This window comes from Balaenoptera musculus, chromosome 1 (assembly GCF_009873245.2).
Source record: "Balaenoptera musculus isolate JJ_BM4_2016_0621 chromosome 1, mBalMus1.pri.v3, whole genome shotgun sequence".
Taxonomy (NCBI): domain Eukaryota; kingdom Metazoa; phylum Chordata; class Mammalia; order Artiodactyla; family Balaenopteridae; genus Balaenoptera; species Balaenoptera musculus.
This window is the reverse complement of record NC_045785.1, coordinates 184,512,883-184,530,983: the sequence shown is the minus strand read 5'-3', so window position 1 is coordinate 184,530,983 and position 18,101 is coordinate 184,512,883. Positions and strand designations below refer to the sequence as shown.

Sequence of the window (18,101 nt, the reverse complement as noted above, 5' to 3'; positions counted from 1 at the left end):
AACGATTTCTCTGTAGCCTGCGATGCTGGCTGATACCATTTTACCCACAGTAGAACTTCTTTCAAGACTGGAGTCAATCCCCTCAAATCCTGCCCCTGCTTTATCAACTAAGTTATGTAATATTCTAAATCCTTTGTTGTCATCTTAATAACCTTCACAGTATCTTCACCAGGAGTAGAGTCCATTGCAAAAAACCACTTTCTTTTTTTCTTTAAATTTTATTTTTTTAATTGGAGTATAGTTGATTTACATGTGTTAGTTTCAAGTGTATAGCAAAGTGATTCAGTTATACATATACATATTATCTATTCTTTTTCAGCTTCTTTTCCCTTATACGTTATTACCAAATATTGAGTGGAGTTCCCTGTGCTACACAGTAGTCCTTATTGTTTAGGTTTTATGTGTAGTAGTATGTACACGTTGATCCCAAACTCCTAATTTACTCCTACCCTTCCCCTTCGGTAACCATAAGTTTGTTTTCTATGTCTGTGAGTCTATTTCCGTTTTGTATATAAGTTCATTTGTATCTTTTATTTATTTATTTATTTTTAAGATTCCACATACAAGTGATATCATATGGTATTTGTCTTTGTCTAGCTTACTTCACCTAGTATGACAATCTCTAGGTCCATCCATGTTGCTGCGAATGGCATTATTTCATTCTTTTTTTAATGGCTGAGTGATACTCCATTGTCTATCTGTACCACATCCTCTTTATCCATTCATCTGTCGATGGACATTTAGGTTGCTTCTATGTCTTCGCTACTGTAACTAGCGCTGCTATGAATAAGAAACCACTTCCTTTGGTCACCCATAAGAAGCAACTCCTCATCCTTCAAGTTGTATCATGAGATTGCAGCAATTCAGTCACATCTTCAGGCCCCCATTTCTAATTCTATTTCTCTTGCTTTCTCCACCAAATCTGCAGTTACCTCCTCCACTGGAGTCTTGAACCCCTCGAAGTCATCCATGAGGGTTGGAATCTACTTCTTCCAAACTCCTGTTAAGGCGGATATTCTGATCTCTTCCCATGAATCACAAATGTTCTTAATGGCATCTAGAATGGTGATTCCTTTCCAGAGGGTTTTCAATTGACTTTGCCCAGATCCATCAGAGGAGTCACCATCTACGGCAGCTATAGCGTGATGAAATGTATTTCTTTTTTTCTTTTTTCATAAATTTATTTATTTATTTTTGGCTGCACTGGGTCTTCGTTGCTGCGCATGGGCTTTTCTCTAGTTGCAGTGAGCGGGGGCTACTCTTCATTGCGGAGCACAGGCTTCTCACTGCAGTGGCTTCTCTTTGTTGCAGAGCACGGGCTCCAGGCGCATGGGCTTCAGTAGTTGTGGCAAAAGGGCTCAGTAGTTTTGGCTCACAGGCTCTAGAGCACAGGCTCAGTAGTTGTGGCACACAGGCTTAGTTGTTCCACAGCATGTGGGATCTTCCTGGACCAGGGATCGAACCCGTGTCGCCTGCATTGGCAGGCGGATTCTTATCCATTGCACCGCTAGCGAAGTCCCCGAAATGTATTTCTTAAACAATAAGGCTTGAAAGTTACTCCTTGATCCACAGGCTGCAGGACGGATGTTGTGTTTGCAGGCATGAAAACAACATGAGTCTCATTGTCCATCTCTATCAGAGCTCTTGGGTGACACCAGGTGCACTGTCAACGAACAGTAATATTTTGAATCTTTTTTTTTTCCGAGCAGTAGGTCTCAACAGTGGGCTTAAAATATTCAGTAAACCATGTGGTAAACAGGTGTGCTGTCACCCAGGCTTTGTTGTTCCATTTACAGAGCACAGAGCAGACGTAGCATAATTCTTAAGGGCCCTAGGATTTTCGGAATGGTAAATGAGCACTGGCTTCAACTGAAAGTCACCAGCTGCATTAGCCCCTAAGGAGAGAGTCAGCCTGTCCTTTGAAGCCAGGCACTGACGTCCCCTCTCTAACTATGGAAGTCCTGGATGGCATCTTCTTCCAATAGAAGGCTGTTTAACCTACACTGAAAATCTGTTGTTTAGTGCAGCCACTTTCATGAATTATCTTAGCTGGATCTTCTGGGTAACTTGCTGCAGCTTCTACATCAGCACCTGTTGCTTCACCTTGCACTTTTACGTTATTGAGAATGCATCTTTCCTTAAACCTCATGAATCAACCTCTGCTAAGCTTCAAGTTTTTCTTCTGCAGCTTCCCCACCGCTTTCAGCCTTCATGGAACTGAAGAGAGTTAGGGCCTTGCTCTGGATGAGGCTTTGTTGTTTCTGGTTTGATCTTCTATCCAGACCACTCAGACTTTCTCCATATCAGCGATAAGGCTGTTTCGCTTTCTTATCATTTGTGTGTTCACTGAAGTAGCACTTTTAATTTCCTTCAAGAACTTTTCTTTTGCATTTCCAGCTTGGCTAACTCTTTGGTGCAAGAGGCCCAGCTTTAGGCCTATCTTGGCTTTCCACGTGCCTTCCTCACTAAGGGTAATAATTTCTAGTTTTTGATTTAAAGTGAGAGATGTGCAACTCTTCCTTTCACTTGAATACTTAGAGACCCTCGTAGGGTTATTAATTGGCCTAATTGCAGTATTGTTGTGTCTCAGGCAATAGGGAGGCCCAAGGAGAGGGAGAGGGACAGGGGAACTGCTGCTGGGTAGAGCAGTAAAAATACAGCATTTGTTGATTAAGTTTGTGGTTTCATATGGGTGTGGTGTGTGGCACCCCAAACAATTACAATAGTAACCTCAAATATCACTGATCACAGATATCATAATAATGAAAAAGTTTGAAATATTGTGAGAATAACCAAATGTGACACAGAGACATGAAGTGACCAGATGCTGTTGGGAAAATGGCGCCGAGAGACTCGTTCGACACAGGCTGCCACCAACCTTCAATTTGTGAACAACGCAGTATCTGGAAGCGATAATGTGAAGCACAATAAAATTAGGTCTACTTGCACCTATAGCAACGATTCTCAAACTGTTTGGTCTGAGGACCCTTTTATATTTTAAAAAATTACTGAGGATCCCCAAACAGCTTTTGTTTATGTGGGGTATATCTATTAATATTTACCTTATTAGGCAGTAAAGTTGAGAAATTAAACATGTGTTTATTAATTCATCTGAAAATGATAGCCCTATTACATGTTAACATCAATAACTTATCTTTTATGAAAAATAACTAAATTTTCTAAAAAAAAATTTAGTAAGAGTGGCATTATTTTACATTTTTGTAAATTTCTTTAATGGTGGCTTAATAGAAGACAGCCCGATTCTCATATACATTTTTGTATTCGATATGCTGCAATATGTTGTTTTAGTTAAAATATATAAAAAATACCCAGTCCTGCACAGATATGTAGTTGGAAAAGCAAGGAGTATTAGAATAGCTTTTTCAGATAATTGTGGACAGTCTTCTTTGATCCTACAGTCAAACACAAGTGGTACTTTCTTCAAGGTTAGTCGCAATGTGGAATCTGAAATGACGTTAACAGAATTTTCATATTCTGTTATGCCGAAATCCAGTGGTCTATCTTGTACTTTGGATGGAATGTCTTACCCAGGCGTGTCTTTGGTAAAATCTCCCAAATGGTGACACGTTTCATTATGCAATAGTAATTTTAAAAATCACATTCTTCAACATACGGTTTAAGCTCCTTAACATCAGTCTTGGCAATGATTTTTTGGATTTGACACGAAAAACAAAAATGAACAAGTGGGACTTCATCAAACTTTTTGCTTCTGCACAGCAAAGAAAATCAGCAACAAAACAATAAGGCAACCTACTGAATGGGAGAAAATATTTGCAAGTCATATATCTGATAAGGGGTTAATAGCCAAACTAGATAAAGAACTCATACAACTCAAAAGAAAACACACAACCTGATTAAAAAATGGACAGAGGATCTGAACAGACTTTTTCCAAAGAAGGTATACAGATGGACAACAGGCACATGAAAAGATGCTCAACATCACCAACCATCAGGGAAATGCAAATCAGAACCACAGTGAGATGTCACCTCACACCTGTCAGAATGGCTATTCGATAAGGAATAACAAGTGCTGGTGAGGGCGTGGAGAAAAGGGAGCCCTCACGCACTGCTGGTGGGAATGTAAATCGGTGCAGCCACTCTGGAAAACAGTATGGAGGTTCCTCGAAAAATTAAAAATAGAACTACCATATGATCCAGCAGTTCCACTTCTGGGTGTTTATCTGAAGGAAACCAAATCGCAGTCTCGATCTGTACTAAACCTGTACCCCAATGTTCACAGCAGGACTATTCACGATTGCCAAGATACGGAAACAACCTAAGTGTCTACTGACAGATGAATGGATAAAGAAAATGTGGCGTATGTATGTGTGTGTATACACACACACACACCCGCGCGCGTGCGCACATGTACATACCTAATGGAATATTATTCAGTCATAAAAAAGAGGAAATCTTGGGTTTCCCTGGTGGCGCAGTGGTTGAGAATCTGCCTGCTAATGCAGGGGACATGGGTTCGAGCCCTGGTCTGGGAAGATCCCACATGCCACGGAGCAACTGGGCCCGTGAGCCACAACTACTGAGCCTGCGCGTCTGGAGCCTGTGCTCCGCAACAAGAGAGGCCACGACAGTGAGAGGCCCGCGCACCGCGATGAACAGTGGCCCCCGCTTGCCGCAACTGGAGAAAGCCCTCGCGCAGAAACGAAGACCCAACACAGCCAAAAATAAATAAATAAATAAATAAAAAGCCAGGCATTTTTTTTTAAAAAAAAAAAAAAGAGGAAATCTTGCCATTTGCAACAACATGGATGGGTCTTGAGGGCATTATGCTAAGAGAAACAGAGAAAGACAAATACTGTACGATCTCATTTGTATGTGGAATCTAAAAAACTGAATTCATAGGTACAGAGAACAGACTGGTGGTTGCCAGAGGTGGGGGGGTGGGCGAAGTGGGTGGAGGTGGTCAAAAGGTACAAACTTCCAGTTATAAGATAAATAAGTCCTGGGAATGTATGCACAACAAGGTGACTACAGTCAACAACACTAATGTATTCGAAAGCTGCTAAGAAAGCAGATCTTAAAAGCGCTCATCGCAAGGAAAATATGTGTGGTGATAGATGTTAACTAAATTTATTGTGGTGGTCATTTTGTAATATGCTTATCAAATCATTATGTTGTATACCAAAAAGGATTGTTTTATTTCAATTATATCAATAAAAAATAATAAAAGTTAAAAAAAAAAAACCCCACATTCTCTAATATTATCTTTGGTCTCAGAACAGTCTTTCCACATTGGGAAGCAGTCAACGGTATCACCCACAGTGACAGGTACAAGTTTTCCGAAGTTCTAATTTCTGCTTTAAATGTTACAATTGGCAACCAGCACTCAGAGTGACAGGTGCGCTTTGTTCATGTTCAGGAGAATGGCGGCCACACGCCCACCTCTGAATAACTGGTCTGAGCAGCCACTTTTCCGGAAGAAGTGGTGCCCAGGAGAAACAGCCAGCCCTCGCCTCGCCTTCTCCAACTACGGGCACACGTCTATCACAACTCGCTGGTCACCCTCCTACTGTTTACTACACTTTTCCTGTATTTCCTATCCTCCTCTCTCTCTGGGCTTCATTTTGGGTGTTTTCCACCGTCCGGTCTAACTAGTTCACAAATCCTCTCTTCAGCTGCTTTACTACAATTGAATTTCTTAATTTGTTATTTTATTTTTCAGTTCTAGCATTTCCATCTTTCCAAAGAGAGGGCAGTTCTCTATTGAAATCCTCTATCTTGTCTTCTATTTTCTTGAACATATTAACCGTGATTTACTATGATTATTTGAAAGTCCACATCTGATAACAATCAATATCTGGGTCTGTTCCTAGTGTCTGTATTTTCTCTTAGTGTTTTGTAAATCAGTCTTATTATGCAGTATGTCTGGTAATTTTTGAATTAATGCCAGAATTTGTAATGAAACAATGTAGTAATAACTTGCAGCTCTGGAAGATGTCGTCATCCTCCAGAGAGGATAGTCTTTTCTCTGGCTTAGTTAGGCTAAGAAACTGGTTCTCAAACTTTCATTGCATCAGAATCACTTGGAAGGCTTGTGAAATACAAATCTCATGAGGCTCTCCCCTCAGAAGCCCTGATTTAGCAGGTGTGGAGGGGGTCTGGGAATCTGCATTTCTGATTAGTTCTCAGGTGACGCTGCTGATGTGGAGACCACACTGTGAAAACCATGGGGTAAGCAAACCCCCTTCACCCACTTTGAGACTGAGCCGCCTGGAAGCTGGGCTTCAGTCTTTACAGAGCTGGCCATGTCTGGCAAGCCCCTCCTGCTAGAAGGCAGCCCTTCGATGGTCCCAGGGGAAGTCTGGGGTGTCCACTGGGGCCCCTGTCTCTGAACTCTAATTTCTGTTCCCTAAGCACTGGGAGATGGCTGGAAACCTCACCCAGCTTCTCAGCCTTGTAGCCACTGCCTCACTGGTCAGCCAGCACCTTGGGGGACAAGCACAGCCGGGTGCTGGGCTCCCCTCCTATGCTTTCCTTCTCTCTGGGATCTGGGTCCCTCAAGTCCTCACTTCCTTACCATCTCTCCAATGCCTTCAAAGACTTTTTTTTCTTATGTTTATTCTGGTTATTCTCAGTAGGAGGGTTTGTCTATTACAAGATATGCCATAGCCTGAAACAGAAGTTCTCAACCAGGCTATATATTAAGAGATTATTTTCCTCCACGTGGATTAGTAAACTGGAATTGCCATACATGTCTCAATCCACTGTGAGTTCGGTATGTGTGCCTCTTTCCTTAATAGATTCCTCTTCTCTGGGTGAAGTGGAAAAACCTGAGTCCCCAGACTTGCAAAGCTGTGGACCAGCCCTGGAGTCGGTGAGCACACCGAGGACGAACCCCTCAGGAAATGCTGCCCGGGTTACCAGCCGGCGTCCTCACACACCACCTCCACCTGCAAACACACACAGCACCCCACTGCACCACTTCTTGACTGCTGTCTCTTCTCTGCGTCCTAGACAGACGCCACAGTGAAGGCGCAAGCTTCTGACTGGCCTATCGCACTGCCTGCTCCGGCGAGTTTTACGGAATGAGAGAGATGGAGCTGGTAAAAACAGGTCTGGGGGTGAAATCGAGGGCCTTTTGCCTCACTTGGAGTCTTAAATATTTGAAATCATACATGCTTTTTCCGGAAAAAATTAGAAAACAGATCAACATGTGAAAATAAAAATAAACTGAATTCTACCACATGAAGATAAGCCCATTTTTATTCTACTACACGTATGCCTAGATTTTTATCTATGTATGTCTATTCTATACCTATATATAGTATATTATAGTCCATTCTTAATGAATATTATGTATATTACTTTGTAACCTGTGTCAATATATGAAACTTTTACTAAGTTGTAAGAAAAGAAATCTATAAAAACCAAACCCAGAAAACCCCAGTACTTGAGTTTTAAAGGTTTTTGAGGAGGGAAGGAACATTTTCATTCACTTTCGCTTACCCAGGTATGGATTCCAAATTCACAGAAGTGATGCACCTTAACATACGGTTTCCTGGGGGACACACTGCGTCTTCAGTAGAGCCTGAGCCCTTGTACCTTCTAAACCCAGACAGGGGAGCAAACTGTAGTCCTGGAGCCAAACCTGGCTGCCACATCCTGTAAATCAAGTTTTACCAACGACAGCAGCAGAGTTTAATATTTGCAATGGAGACAAAATGGCCTGCAAAACCTAAAATGTATGTTATCTGGCCGTTTACAGACAAAACTTGGCAACGCCCGTGCCAGACCACACCCACACCCAGCACACCATCTGGGCCTCGTGAACCTGTGCATCACGTGGCTCTTCACCGCCCTGAAAAGACGATGGTCTCGGCCCACAAGGTCCTGCGACGGAAGCACAGTGGCAGCCGTGGCTTCACAGCCATCCCTGCTCTGGCCTCCAGATAAAACTAGGCTAACATCCGCAATGCAGTGACAGAGGAGGGGATTCGATGCTGAAGTCTTCTAATTACCATGCCTGTCTACACTGTTTCTGTCTACTCTGTTTCCTACTCCTGTTTCCTAGAGGGCAGGAAGCATTTTTCTTTGTATTTGCTATGACTCTGAGGTTACATGATCAGTGGAATTCAAACACTTAGCAGAGAATTTAAGCATGACTACACAAAAATAATTTGTTCTCTGCCTCTCAAGTTCACAGTGCTCCTTTACATACTACACAACGGCTAATTTTATCTCAAGAAGCCGTGCAAAATGCCTAGAGCAAATCATCAATGAACATCAAGAAAACCATCATCATAATAATAAAAGACCTAGACTATCTTCTGACAAGTACAGTGTGGTGATAAAGTACCCTGACATGGGAATCAGACCGCCTGGGTTTGAACCCTGGCTCCTCAACTTCCTTGCTAGGTGATCTCGGATAAAACGTTTAAGCACTCTAAACCCAAGTTTCTTACGCAGCAAAGGTATCAGCAGCTGCAATAGGTATGAGCAGAAATCAGCAGGGCTGCCGTGAGGACCGGACGGCCTGGCTGTTGCTCTCGCATCACCACCGCTCCTGCTGCACTGTTTCCATCCTCACGTTAATAGCTCCGCGTGGCAATTTGGGGAAGAAAGAAAGGTGCTAGAATATCCATCCCACCTGGTCTAATAAAGAGCTCCCCTTAATTATTTTTCCCAGAAATGGATAATTCATTGGGAAGCGGTCTTAATGCCCATGAAAATATTCTCCATGCAGGTTTGAAGGGCTAAGTAAAATAAAGCTACTTTAAGTAGAAGAATGAAAGGAAAATAACCAAGAAGATTTCCAGGGAGAGTACAAAGCTGTTTTCCCCAGAATGATGAGAGAATAATCTCTCATCCAGAGCCCACTAACAGGAAACTGGTGTTTGGAATAGCTTTAGGGAGTCCTACATTTAAAATCTGTGAAGACAGAATGGTACTTAACGGTTAACTTCAAACGGGGCAGGAACCAAGTTGAGAGTATGTCTTTACAGCACTCGGGATGCTGTGGTCATTAATTACAGAATGCCTACTGGTCCTCTACCAGGGCCTGTCATTCCTCGGACTACATCCTGTGAATGAGGTTGCACAGGCACAGGTACATTTCAGAGAGGTGAGAAGGAACTTCCTAAAGATCAACCTGGAAGCACGCAGGGACAGCTACGGGGCAGGGGATGAGCCAGAGAAGAACAGAGCACGGACCTGTGGCTAAAGATGTTATGAGTTCGAGGAGCCACATGATCTAACTTCAAGACTTCAGGTAGAGAGGATAAAATCATTCCTGTTTTACGGAAGAGCTGACCGAGGCCCAAGCAAACACTGAAGCGCCCACCCAGGGTCACAGCGCTGGCAGGTGAGACCTAAAGGGAGCAGGACCGGCCTCCCGGCCTCAGCACCACACGAAAACGGGCTCTTCACCTAGCGCCACGGCACCCCAGCTGTGTGGATTCGTGCAGCAAGACATTCCTTTTTCCAAATCTAGCAACATCAGGACGGGGGTACTGTCTTATGTTAGGCTTCTCTTAGTGTCCCCTGATATCTTCCAAAAGTCTGCCATCAGCAACACTCCATCTGGGGAAAGGATGCTTTCGTATCTCCAGAGGTTGCCATTCACATGCAGTACGGCCATCCCGGACAAGCCGGAAGGGACAGGTGACAAGAGAGACCGAATTCTCCTGCAGAGGACGCAGCCCCCACGGCGGCCAGGCGTTAGTGCAGGTTTTCCTCGCCGTTTCTAACTAGGAATGGTGTTCCTGGGTTCTAGTGTCAGCTTAGCCATTAACTAACAAGAAAGGCTCTTTCTTGCCTTTTAGGGTCAGAGGGAAGGGAGTGGTTTGGTTTATTTGTTTATACCCTTGTCCTAAAGAGGACCTGGGAACTAAAGGAAATGCATACCTGCAGCAATACTTTAAACAGATGAAGAAATAATGTGGGAAAGGAAAAGAATGGCCAGATACGGCTAGAGTTCTGGGTGGCCGCCGGAAGTCAGGCGCCGCTGTACACGTGGTGTCGGGAAGCTCCGCAGGGAGATCCAGGCGGGAAACAGAGACCCGAGTGATGCAGGAGGCGGCAGAGCAGCTCAGGAGGGTCCTGGGAGGAGAAGAGGAGGAAGCCCAGGAAGCCCCAGGTGCCTGCCGAGGCGGAAGGGCTGGAAGAGCACAGAGCAGGGGCGGCGGGGAAGGACGGAGGGGCAGGGAAGACTGGAACCAGAGGCCGTGGAAGACACAGGTTCCAGAAGGCAGTGGCCCACGACCAAGGGCACGGAGAGTCCGTGGTGGAGGTGCCAGAAGGGCGAGGGGGCAGGGCTCCGATTCGGCAGGCTGGAGAGGGAGCAGGAGGTGGGGGACAGAGTGCGGTCAGAGCCCTCCCTCGAGAGCGACAGGGAGAGTGGGGTGAGGCGGCGGCCCGGAAAGGACAGGCACGTGGGCAGGTGCGCCTCCGTCCCCGTCACCAGTGAGCTCTTGGTGCTCCTTCTGGGAAACACTGTGCGCCCCGGCTCTGGGATCCTCCCCAAGGGAAACTCCCTACGCCCAGTACAGAATGCTGGACCAGCCTGATGGCCGACAAGACGATGCCTCAGTTGGTTTCCAAAAGCCCGGATTCCCCATTCGGATTCCAGAGAGGATGGAAAGCTTTCAATTTACTTTGCTTTCAGAAGTGGTTTCTCCCAAGACAGATACTCACTTCCTTCAAAAAACAAAACATCAAGAGAGCCTAACCCCTGTGCCCACAGTGCCAGCTGACGGTATCGCACGGCCCAGGGGAGACCGGCTCCTCGGACACGGACCGGTGGGGTCAGAGCACGTGGGCTGTGAAGTCCCAAAGACCCGGTTTTGAATCCTGGCTTTGCCACTTACTGGCTCTGTGACTGTGGGCAGGGCCCGTCATCTGAGCCTTAATTTTCTTATATGTATTAAAGAAAATAATATTATTCGTCTCACAAAGCTATGAGGATTAAATGCATCTAGGGAGTACTGGCATACGGTAAGCATTCAGAACACTAATTCTCTAACCCAGTCTACACCTTTCGCATGTCTGAGGCCACCTGAGATGCCGCCACGGCCTCCCGTCTCACAGGACCCGCCTCCTCCTCCGAGCGCGCAGTACGCCACCTACACAGTCTGCCCTCGAGGGTCCACCCCCCACGCGGCCTCGTGGTTTCCGAGGCGCGTACCCAGCGTCCTCAGTCTCGAGGGCACAAGGCAGGCAGGCCTCTCTCGTGTCGCACCTGCAGTCCTCGCACAGCACTGAACGCGCGAGCGGCAGGACAGCCACCTCCTAACTCCACACAGACCGATTCAGAAGCTAAAAGGCAACCTCGACGCACAAGCTGTGCACTCTCGGCTGGAGAGCAAACCAGGGCTCTTGCCTGGCAGCCCAGGGGGCTGCCACCTGTGCCTGCTGCTCTCACGTGAATGAACCGCCACCTGCCGGGACACACCTTCTCTGCCTACATTAAAACACCTGAAGTGGAATGGGGTTGGTGTGCTTACCCGCACACCGAGCCAAACACAGGACGGGGTCTTGGGGAGCCAGCCTTCTGCGAAGTGGATCGACAGGCGTGCCTCTGCTGCCCCCCTCTGGACACCAGGATCACTACACAGCGGCTTGTTCATCCCCACCCATTTACCCGACTCCTTGCTGAGTAGTGGGCTCTGCGGTATGAAGAAAACCCAGCAGAAGGAGCACCTCCCGGAGCTCCCGATGCAAGGGTGTCAGCTGGACCAGCCCTAAGGACAGGGCCACAGAAGAACACTGGCAAGAGGACCCCGGCTTCAGCCTGGGGCTGGGGGAACGGGAAGCCGGCAGGGGGGTGAATCTCAGGGGCTCTTACGGTACGAACAGAACTCTGCTCAGCAGAGAAGGTGACAGAAGGCTGTCCCAGAAAGAAGGGTCAGCGCGGACATCAAACACGTTCAGGGAACACAAAGTGGCACGATCGCCAAAGACACACAATACAGGAAGGAGAGGAGGAGCAGGGAGAGAACAGTCCAGTTCTGGCAGGCTGGGCAGACGGTCCAACGAGCAGTCTCCCCATGGGGCTGTGATGACGGCCAGCCGCAGGGGCGCCCAAATGCCTGACTCAGCCCCATTTTGAACTGTCTACAATCTGGTCCTCTGAGCAACCAAGATCAATGAGGAAACTTCTTACACGTATGGGAAAACATTTATTACCATTAAGATTCAACCTGATTGGGACTTCCCTGGTGGTGCAGTGGTTGAGAATCCGCCTGCCAATGCAGGGGACACGGGTTCGAGCCCTGGTCCAGGAAGATCCCACATGCCGCGGAGCAACTAAGCCCGTGCGCCACAACTCCTGAGCCTGAGCTCTAGAGCCCATAAGCCACAACTACTGAGCACCCGTTCCACAACTACTGAAGCCCTCGCCTAGAGCCCGTGCTCCGCAACGAGAAGCCACCGCAATGAGAAGCCCGTGCACCATAACGAGGAGTAGCCCCCGCTCACCGCCACTAGAGAAAGCCCGTGCGCAGCAACGAAGACCCAATGCAGCCAAAAATAATAATAAATAAAATAAAAAATAAAGTATGAAAAAAATGAAATAGAAAAGATTCAATCTGACTGTACAGTTTGTAGTAAGCAAAGTGCTTTTACCCAGACCTCAATGAGTTAGTCTCTTCATTTTATAATTTCCTGTTCAAAGGCCAACTCAAGGAGCGATCTATGCCTTCACATACCTAAACCAGCTTCTCTGTAATTGCCCTAAATATCTGACATTTTTCCCGTCTTATTTACTTAAAATATATACTATGTAATACTTAAGCTATAAAGGATATAAACAATACAACCACCACCTGTGTACTACTATCCAACTGAAGTATAACATTACTGATACCAGTTTCCTCTTAAAAAGAGATGCATGTTTCTACTTCCTGAAATTCTTAACCGTCCTCTGCCACTCTAATCTCTTGGATGGGATCCTTAAGTCAGCACACATGTTTAAATCAATTAGGAATAGGAAGAAAAACCAGAATAGTTGCCAACTGGTTATTCCAAACACTGCATCTTATTCTTACCATCCCCCCACCCCAACCATAGCGCCCAAATGGTGTGCGCAACCAGCCAGCTTCCCAAAGAACCACCAGGAAGAGACGCGGACGGAGAGCAGAAGGACGCTCTCGGCCATCAGAGCTGCCAAGCAGACACTCACCTGCGGCTCCTGCCCCTCCAGGCCCAGTGCTCACGGGTGCCCAGCTCGGCACACCAGTCGGCCCGCAAACCCAGAACACAAAGATCAACCTCCTGCGCCTCCCATTTCCATAAAACCGGGAACGGCAAGGACTCCACTGCCAGATCAAACCATCACAGGTGAGAGGTCAAGCACCTCAGACACACCTGCCACACACCTGCCACACACCTGTGCAGCAGCTTTCCCAGAAGCCCAATTTGTTGAAAAAGTGCCCACTCCTCCGGCTGTCCTTCCCTAGTAAACACTAGAGCTCGTTTTGTGAGGTTGTCACAAGCGACCATCTTCTTCCAACATGGGAAAATCACCTGGTATTGGGGGGGCTTGAGTGAGGGCACAAAATTTTGGTCCCTCCCACATGTCACCAACACTCACAGCTCTGAAAAAAGAACCACTTTATCAGAAGGAGATTAACTGTAAACACAAGGCTGATAAGAGCTTTGTGCAGCAGGTGTCGGGTGACTGCTGGCTGTACTCTGAAGTGGCTGGGAGCTGGGGCAGAGCCGCCAGAGGCTCTGCAGCTTCAGGCAGTCGGCTTCCTGGCTGCCTCTGGAATGCTTGTGTCCTGTGGGGGGGGGGGGGCACTTTTAAGCCGCCACTCCTGAAATGTTAGGTGGTGTGCTGAGGAACTGTGTGACAAACGCCACTGTCTCTGGAAATGAAGAGGGTTCATGTCTCAGCAGCTGTGTTTAGCAACAGAAATACAGAAAAAAGATAATAAGACTTGAAAATTCCAGGCCCTTCCATCTTACTGTAGTAAGTCTCAGCAGGCACCAACCAGGTCTTCTTTCCCAGAACTGCCGAGTGGGGCAAAATGGTCCGAGTGTTATTTTTAAACAGCTTTACTGAGATATAATTCACATCCCCATTTAAGTGTACCATTCAGTGGCTTTCAGTATACTCATAGTTACGCAATTATCACCATAATCAATTTAAAAACATTTTGACCACCCCAAAAAGAAACCCCACATGCATTATAGTCACTTCCCACTTGGGGTTTTTAAATACAGACCAACAGCATCTTTCCCACTGGCTAACTAGTGCCATCAGATCTGGCCCGTCATCAACTGCAGGACGCACCAGCACTTTACCACCGAGAAAGGGAAGCAGTGCCAATCAGGTGTCAATCACACATGCTCTTTTATCACCATTTAAAAATTACTTACTTTAATAGTTATTGAAAGGGCTCTTTCAGACTTATTTAGACATATTTAGTACCAGCAGTGCACATAACCCAGTAGAAGTAACGTGAGCACTGATGACCAAATGCACACACGTGTGGGGATGACAACTGGCAGTGATGACATGTCCTGATGGCGGAGCTTGTGAGACATGAAAAAAGCGGCCCCCAGAATCAACAACACCCAACGCTGCACGACATGGCACGTGCTCAGCGACAAAACAGCAGAAACTGACCTCCTAACCATGGCAAGAAAGGAGTCAAGCAAGCGTAATCTTTAACAGCTAATGGGCTAACATAATAACTAATCATACAAGCAACCCAGAAACCTCCAGCATGGCAATACTTAAGAGAATGTACCGACCGCTGCATACATTTCACTCTCTTCCTGTTCCTAGTTAGGAAGAGAGAGAACTACTTATACCAGCAGAGAAAAGCCTGGTAAGCTCAGCACTGCTGCGGGCTCTTAGGGAAAGAAAATACTCATTTCAGAACAAGAACCGAGAGAGGCTGGAGGAGCTTGAGAACCTCTTCTCTAGAACACCTCCTTGAATTGACAACTGCCTGACTTTAGCTTGGAGACAGGGAGATGAGTCAAACAACTTTTAAAAACCATGACTCAGTGTTTAATTACTTGTTTTAAATTTCTGACATTCCAAAGACGATGCCAAATTAATCTGCTGACAGCTTCACTTAGTGGAATAACTACCCAGCTTATAAAGAACCCAAAGGATTCAAGAAGGTCAACACGTGCGGTATATATGACTCGGCCGTGAACAGACCAAACAAAGCAAGTCGCATGTGAGCTATCTGGGAAAGACAAATAACTTTAGCTTCTTGTAGAGAAAAACTGTTTTGGCCATTTCTACAAGAAAAGGAAGGGCACCAATAAAAAAGAAGGTGTAAAATTCAGGGCTGGGGCGAGAGGATCAAAGGCGGGAGCCCGCAGACTCCAACATTAGCCCCGGGAGTTGTTGACACTGTTGACGCTGTTGCTGAGGAAAACCTGGGGCTTTGGGAATGCAGGCAGCTGCCACGCCCTGCGACAGCTGCTGCCTGCCCTGACACCCTGCCGCCTTCTGCCAGTTGCGTGCCGTGTGCCCTCTCCACCCTGCCGTCCGCCAGCCCAGTCAACCCCTGCACAATCGGAGGACGCTGGTGGTTTCTACCGTCCTCAGGAGCAACCCCAAAATGGGATGCAGTGATCGGAGTGCCATGAAGGCAGAGGCTGCCGTGTTCCAGGCCACTGATGGAGATGGACTGGCCCCTGGACCAAAACTTTTTTTTAATCCAAAAGAAGAAATGGTTAGTGAGTTCAATGGGGAGGAAAAAGAGGCTTAAGTTATGGTCTCCACTGTGCCTGACTCAAGGTGTGATATCAGGCAAATCACTCCATGCTCTTAGGGCCTCGGCATTTCCATCTGCAAAACAGGGGCATAACTCCTCTTCCTTTCCATCAGGTAAAAGGAACACACTGGTCACAGGGGAGCTTTTCAGAAAAAAAAAAAACAAAGAAAAAGAAAGAAAATTTAAAAAAGGAACTTTGTAAATCCAAGACTGTGCCCTTCTCAAAAGTAATAAACTTTCAGAGGTCCTGCCCTGAGCTTATGTAACAAAATCACAAATTATCTGGAATCCTGCATAAATTACCTTGACTCGCTTGACTACTGTGTCTACTCTTCAGTGACTGTGGCCATCTTCACAGACTTACATCATAACAGAGACTGTTGTCCACAGAATTAATTTTTTTTCAAGCTCACCTGCCCCCCACCCCCATTACAATGGTAAATCTTCATCACTCTGGAACTTTGGAAAATACAGGAAAAAATAAAAATAAAATAAAAATTACCCATCATCCCTCAGGAAAATCTAGTGTTAACCTCTCCGTGTTGATCACGATTTGTTATCATAATGACCACTTGCATCCAGCCCTGTCTACTGATGAATCTGTAATCATATCTGTAGTTCACAGGCTGAGCGAAGGGCCACCCCCCCCCCCAGGGAGAGTGGCACCCGCTCCCTGGCCAGCGCTGCACGCGCCCACTTCCCCCCTCTTCGAACAAAACCGGCTCAGAAAGGGAAAGTCAGGTGTGCCGGTTCCATGGGAAGACCCACACCCCAATGCACGAGCTCTAGTTACCCTGCAAACAGAGATTCTTTCTGAGATGACTTTTCCGCTGGGCAGGTCTTGCTATGGCCAGTTTGAAGACCCATTTGCCTGATGCTAATTGTTTCCAACGGGACCTGTCAACACAGGCTCCAGGCCTCCATTTCCCAGCAAGAGCCAAAATGCTTCCACAAGGAGCTGATTACAGAGAAAGCTGCAGCTTCAAGAGAAGAATTAGTACCCAGCATGCTCTTTCAGAAGGAACATTTAGTTGTTTTCAAAACATGTGCTTTTTTTTCAGCGTGTGTTTGTCTGAAGGAGAAACTGAACGGCTTTAATTCTGTAAAGGCTTAAATGACGTTTTATTTGATCAAGCCATTCTCCGGCTGAAAGCACTCCAGTCCACAGCTCTAAGAGCGGAAGTTCAAGTTTCTCAGCACAGCACAGACAGAAACTACACCATGTGGTTCCTGCCCGCCTCTCTCTAGCGCCACAATTTCCAAAGTATTCCCAATGGAGTACCAGTCAGGTTTCTGTAAAAAAACAAAACTATTCGACGGACACAGAAATCTGGCAACTGCTGCAAATTCTAACCAGCCCCACGCCCTGGAGAGGAGCGATCCCCAGGTTTCGGAGCAACCGTTTACCTGTGTTTAAGCCGTCGTTTCACAAATTCACTGGGCCACAGAACACTTTTTTTCTGCATCTAAACCTACTTCACACAAGACACCTGTGGAAATGCTGCACTGGCCTTGCCCTCCTCCCAGTGCCAGGCACAGTGAACTTGTTCCCCGAATTTCTCATGTCCCTCTAAAATACCACCCTCCTGTTATGACCAGCCTCTCAAAACTCAAGCCCAGGCACCTCCTCTGCGGCCCCTTCCCTGCCCCTCTACTCCCCTCTGTTCCCACATCAGACACTGTACTGCAGCTTCCGAGCTGCCTTCCACACGGACACGGGCTAGCTTTTCCCTGACCTTGGATCCTTAACGCCCCCGCGCCGGGCACACGGCAGCCTCTCACTAGACGGCTGTTGGACGCCTTACACACGCAGGTTCCCGTAGCAGCTCTCTACCGGATACAACAGTGCATGTGCAACACCTTCTGTCTCAACAGCGACTCCTGATGCACTTACCTCACTGCTCCTCCAGATCGCTCGCTCTATCTTTAGTACAGCTGGTCACTTCTAATTATCGTTACTGTGAAATAAAGTTCATATTTTATGGCAAGACCAGAACAATTCAGACATAAACACATCTGCTCTGCCCTCTGGCCCCCGCTCTCCCCCTTACTGTGCAGGGCGTATCTGCATTTTACATCGACCAACCTCCATCGGCAGGAACACCTGCTCAGCCACGAAGAGCAGCGTTCTCCCAGCGCCACGAAGAGCAGCGTTCTCCCAGCACCAACAAGCAGCGCCTTAAAGATAACCTTCCTTCTTGATGGGGCCACGATGACGCTCAGACGTGGCTTGTGTGACCTGTCAATAAGACGTCATTTCGCGTACAGCCTTGTGTCTCAAAAACTTATGCTACTGTGCCGTGACCTCTAACAGGTGGAACAGTTCTTGGAGCTTCCTGAGATGTTCTTCCAGGTTATAATCCTCAAATCCGGCTCAAATAA

General features: G+C 46.7%; 1 protein-coding gene across 12 annotated transcripts in view; it reads right to left on the bottom strand.

The window, feature by feature from the left end:
- PPP1R12B (protein phosphatase 1 regulatory subunit 12B) overlaps nt 1-18,101 on the bottom strand; it is a 209,383-nt gene that overhangs the window by 95,008 nt on the left and 96,274 nt on the right. The window contains exons 1-2 of one of the 12 annotated variants that reach the window (XM_036864317.1): nt 13,157-13,304; nt 9,883-10,077 (exon numbers count right to left, since the gene is read on the bottom strand). The exons of 9 other annotated variants lie outside the window; for them this stretch is intronic. The gene's annotated coding sequence lies outside the window, so the exon portion shown is untranslated. Of the gene's footprint in view, nt 1-9,882; nt 10,078-13,156; nt 13,305-13,363; nt 13,476-18,101 lie in introns of those variants that run through there. 2 more of the 12 variants (XM_036864330.1, XM_036864324.1) reach the window with 2 other exon arrangements.